The sequence below is a fragment of the Cricetulus griseus genome, chromosome 5 (assembly GCF_003668045.3).
Source record: "Cricetulus griseus strain 17A/GY chromosome 5, alternate assembly CriGri-PICRH-1.0, whole genome shotgun sequence".
Classification (NCBI taxonomy): Eukaryota; Metazoa; Chordata; class Mammalia; order Rodentia; family Cricetidae; genus Cricetulus; species Cricetulus griseus.
The window spans coordinates 49826096-49832107 of record NC_048598.1 but is presented as its reverse complement, the minus strand read 5'-3'; positions in this window follow the sequence as shown (position 1 = coordinate 49832107).

Here is a 6012-nt window from a genome sequence, read left to right as displayed (position 1 = left end):
CTATGTTGTTTCCTTGAGTTTATATGGAAAATATATGTCTTTATTATATTCATTAAAATTAAGGTTTTCTGTCACTTTTAATTCAATATTTGTATTAATGTCTGAGACACACACACTGGAAATAAAGTGGCTGTCATGATAGAGTGGAAGAGTTACTTTACAAAATGAGGAAGAGACTACTTTTCAAATAAAACGAACTCTAATATATATCACAATGATAATAATCAAATTACAGCGCAGTGTACTACCTTACTTGTCCGAATAATTACTTTTGCTGTTTTAACAGTTTATACTTTCTGCACAATATCTTAAGGTCAGATATTGTTGGAGTCACACAGACTACATATTATGATGTTGGAGGTCCCATAGGCAAGGTGATCATCTCAGTTACCTAGCTCAGTGGGTCACCTGAAATAACAACACTGCTACCTTCTTTTTCAAATAAGAGTTAAATTTCCAATTGTGACTTCTGATTACTCACAGGTATGTCACATTATTATCAGAATCATGGTGTCCCTGTTGGGAATGTCTGTTAGTATAAGAAGAACACAGTTACCCTGTTCATTTACCTCCAGATGTTAGTTTCCTATTTACATGGAATTAATTAATCACCCCCACCAGTTACAATTCTATATCTTTCAACTTGTTATTGCAAAACCAGCTGATTTAATTCCAACTTCTGAAGAAATGAGAGAATGAAATGAATGAGAATGGATGCCCATAAAGCTATGGCACAAAGGTAAGTAAGCTCTGCTTAGTGTCTGGGGATGGACTGGGGAACAAAAAAGGGATGACCAGATTGGCTCAGTGGAGACAAAACTAAAAATGCTGTTTTATGGTCTGGATTGCCTCACAGGAAACGGGACTGTGTGAACTTTGACTGTTGTAGGTTGGAGGATAAATGTAAGACACAAAAAAACAAGACACAAATGTGAATTTGTCTGTAAGTGGGGCCCTAAATGAGGACAGAGGGATGGGAATAGAGGGGACCTTCTGAAATAATAGGAGAAATATGGACACATTAACATTAAATAGAATTAATAATGAAAGACGTAGAAAATTCAGGGTGGCCTGGCAGTGTTGGTGCACACCTTTAATCCCAACAATTGGGAGGCAGAGGGACACAGATCTCTGAGTTCAAGGCCAGCCTGGTCTACAGAGCAAGTTCCAGGACAATGAAGGCTATACTGAGAAACCCTGTCTCACAAAAACAAAACAATAACTGGGGGGTAAGTGTCACATAATATATTGTACAGAGTTTCTGGAGAAATAAGAACAGACACATCAAAAGCACAAGGGCAGAAATGACCTTTGTGGGGAGTGGCAAAGGTAGTATGGCTGGGATGAGGGCTGTTACATCCTATGATTTCTGTTTATTCTGTGAAAAAAAGAAAATTTACAGGCTGAGAATGGGGCATGATCATAGATGGGGAGAGAAATTCAGAGAAGCCTGATCTAAAGTCAGGTAACGTGGCTCATTGAAATAGTTTCAGAGAATTATCACAGATGGGTAAATGTTGAAAATAATGTTACAATAATAGTCATTTGCTATTCAAAGAACACTGTGTCCTAAGTTCCACCAAGAAGAATATGAAAAAGCAAACTTTGCTTAATTTACCATATTTGCAGTACAAGGATAAAAGATCAAAGAACCACTAACATGGTAACTACCCAGGGGTATTACAAAGTGTAGAAGGGCATGGCTCAGTTCTTCACAGAGAAACTTAAAAATTTCAAGAGGAAATTAAGAATTCATTGGTATCTACCCTTTTCTTCATATAAAGATAGATCAAAACACTAGAGAACATTATATATTAAAACTGAGCTCAGGAGAACTCAGCTTGAGTCCTTTGAGGAAAAGTGAAGAAAATGTGGCTCTAATAAGTCTAACCAAGTGGCTGGTGAGATGGCTCAGTGGATGAGAGCACTGGCTAATCTTCCAGAGAGCCAGACTTAAGTTTCCAGGATCTACATGGCAATTTACAGCTGCCTGTAATGACAATTCTAGGGGATCCCATGCTATCTTCTAGTCTCTGAAGATTCTGCAAGCATTGTGGTTCACATACATATACTTATGTGTAGACACATCCATGTCAAATAAATAAATAAACCTTTAAAAAAAAAAACAAGGTTGGCAGAAAATGTAAAAGTCACCTCCCTATAGATCCACAACAGTCATCCTTGTTACTTGCGAAGATGTACACAAGTAGAATCTTTCTCCTTTGTCTCTCCTGCATACTCTGATTTTTGCTGCCTGCTCCAATGATGACTGTTTTCATGTGGTTATGTTATTTTGTATCCAAGACAGCATGAGGAAAACTTACTTGTCCCATAAAGTTCCAATTTCCTAAAACAACTGAACAACAGAATCTGCAACCACTCCACCTTTGTATTTTTAAAAATTTATTGTCTATCAAAATTAATACTCTTTTTTATAATGGATATTTTAAAACTACTTTTTGAGAAGTTCATATAGGAACACTGCACTTACATCATTACTACTTTTCCCTGTCTAACTCTGTGTCTGGCCCCCAATCACTCTCGCATTCATGATCTTATTTTCCTGTGTAAACAAGTAAGTGAGTAACCCCAAGGAATGACCGTGAGTACAAAGGAAGATAGGAATGTCATATTTTTATTCTAACTTTAATTGAAAAAAAATAGTAACATTTCAAGGACTCTTAATATGTCTTGCCCTTGCTTCAGGAACAGCTTTCTGTGTTTCCTTGAAGTACAGTTGTTTTGTCAAGAAAGAATTATTTTCTAAGTATAAGACAAAATGAACCATCAAGTAAAAAAGTGGCATAAGAAGTTGTTGTATAGAATATGTTTTTGTTCGTGAAGGTTAAAGAGAAGAAGGAATGCTTACACAGATGAGAATGAAAGGTGGATGGCAGTGCCATTTTAAGATTAGGGATGGGCATGCCTTTAATTCCAGCACTTGGGAGACAGAAACAAGTGGATCTCTGTGAGTTCAGGGCAGCCTGGTCTACAGAGTAAGTTCCAGGACAGCCAAGATTGTTTCACAGAGAAACCCTGTCTCAAAAACCAAAAAGGACTAAAAAAGATTAGGGATGATTTCAACTCAAGGAAATAGTGAAAAACCAAACCAGAAAGCTTGAAAGCATTTCAGAAGGTAAAAGTGAGTCAACAACAGGTGTCTGAGATAAAACCTAAAGATGCTATGCATATGATTAATTTTACCAAAATTAAAGGCTATTAAAATTTCCCCCAAAGTCAGATATTGTGGATGTTTGTTTCATCAGTCAACTTCCTCAGGCATTAGGGACAAGCTTCATTGGAGGTCAGACTCTTCAACTTAACTTAAATTTGGTTTTTCTCATTCACAATAACAGGTAAAATGGAGGGATTACAAAAAGGCCCAGGGAAACAATTGTACACCCAAGAACAACACTACCCATATGTAAAACACCTCAGAAAAAAATCACAAGGCTAAAGGAAAAGGATTTAAAGGGGCATGCTTACCATCATTGTCAGAAATTTGGGCCTCAGACAAGAATTTCCCTCAGCTGAGTTAAAATAACTAGGACTTGAATCTGCACCCTCTGAATAGAGGAAAACTACTGTGAAGGATGATGTACCACCTTTCAAAGGTAAGATGAGCCTTCAACTCAGAATGCTAGCCTTCAAGACAAAGCTACAGGAGGTTCTCTGGAAAAAGTTTCACTCAAGGAATTGCAGACAAACATCCAGGTGACTTTTATGTAACAAGTGAAAACATTATTATTATTTTCAATACTGGGACTTTTTTATATACCTTCATTGATACTTGTGGACCCTTTTATAAATGAACTTTGTAGTAAAAGGAATATTGATGGGAAACCAATGGAATTATTTGATGTTATCCCCAACCTTAGTAATTGCCCTACACACAGCTTGATAACAAGGCACTACTTTACTCAACTCTATGCTATTCTTTTTTTCTTGAAATTTGAACACCCTAATTCCAGTTGGAGGAATGGAAAGTATTACAGTATTGGGTGACAGTGGAATCTTGATCACTCATGCAGTTGCTTTTAAGACTATATTCAGGAAGTTATTGTATTGGTGTCCTCTTTCTGTATGTCCGTTGACATTCAAATTCAGCTTGTTTGCTTGGTTGGTTTTAAGGGATGTACATTTTGTAACATTGATTTATAGATGCAAAGGAGAGCCATCTGGTATGCTATTATCTCAAAGTTGTAGGAGTGAGTGCACAGCTACTACATTTACCCCTATTGATGATCACGCAGTCTCCTAGTACTTCCAAACAAAAAGAAAATATGGTATGCCAGGATTCTTTTTAGGACTGTCAAAAGCATATTGAGACATGCCTCCCTCCCAACATATACACTCATCAAACTCTCCCCCTATTATTTTCTTTTTAAATAAATTTTATTTAATTTAGAAACGATCTTATTTTATGTATCAATCCCAGTTTCCCCTCCCAACCTCCCATGTCCCTCAAAACCCTCTCATCCCATCCCCCATTCACTCCCCAGGGAGGGTGAGGCCTTCCATAGGGAGCCTTCAAAGTCTGCCATATTCTTTGTGATAGGGCCTAGGCCAACCCCCTTGTGTCTAGGCTCAGGGAGTATCCCTCCATGTGGGATGGGCTCCTTAAGTCCATTCCTATGGTAGTGATAAGTACTGATCCACTACAAGAGGTCCCATAGATTTCCAAAGTCTCCTCACTGACACCCACATTCAGGGGGTCTGGATCAGTCCCATGCTGGTTTCCCAGTACCATTGTACTTTAAATGTTACTTTTATTATTCATAAAATAGAAAGTGAAATTCACATTCAATCTTTAAGAAAACAAATCTTTAAAGCAATAAAAATGAAAGTGCATTTATATTTATTGAACAATTTTATGAAATACTTAAAACATAGACATGTGAAATGACCAAACAACACATAGCTAAGAGATATAAAGTAAGAAGGAATATTCAAAAACAAATAATTAGGTAGGCTGTCTGCAGATCTTTTCTCTCTGTATTCTGCAAACACAATTTCTTAGTCTCCCTAGTGATGCAACAGAACACTACCCGCAGTTTTCCTCTCCCTGCAGCCCACTTCATCTGAGGATTCCACAGACCATTTCCTCTTAATCTCCCTCCCCCATCTCATCCTGTATCCCAGCCCTCAACTTCAGCAGGCACCCACTGCTAACCCACAGGCTAAAACCAAGTAGGCTGCCCACAGACCTTTTCTCTCTCTGCTCCCCCGCACCCAGTTCCCAGTCTCATCCCCCATCTCCCACAGACCCCAAGGACCACTCCTCCCAGGGCAACCAGTAGGCTGAAGTCAGACCTGTTCGTACCTCTCCTACTGCTCTTGAGATCCACTCCTATGCCCCTGTCTTATCCACATCTCTGTAGCAGAAAGCCTGCAGGGGTCTCCCTTTCCTTTCTGACCCCATCCCCAGTGAATCACAAAGATCTCCTACAATAATCCTTTGCCAGCCTCATGCCAGTAACTCAGCCTCCAACACCAGAAAAACACTGTCCTTGCTTCCTTCAAGCTATGTAATCAATAATAATCTATAAACATATCATCACATGTAAACTAGCTGCTTCCTTTTTCATCATGAATGACAGCCAGGCTGAAAATCATTCACAATGAAAAAAATGTACGTATATTTTTATTATGTGTAGCAGTTTGTGCAGGTGTCCTGTGGTGTTAGATGTTGTCACTAGAACTTCTGAAACTGGAGATGCAGAGGGATGTGAGCTGCCATGTGGGAGCAGGGAACCAAACCCAGATCCTCTGTAAGAATAGTCAGTACCCGTAACTGATGATGGTCTCCAGCTCCTCATTTGCATTTCTGAACATTTACGGGATACAACTAAAAGCACAAATTGCTTTTGGAAATTTGGACAGTGCTCTGTCTGCAATATTTTTTTCCTTTCAATGTGTTTTGCTGTATCAAGAAATAAAAATACAAGAAATTAACTCAAAATTAGTTTAAGGAGATATAATATCAGAGTATCTTTAATAACTATAGGGTCA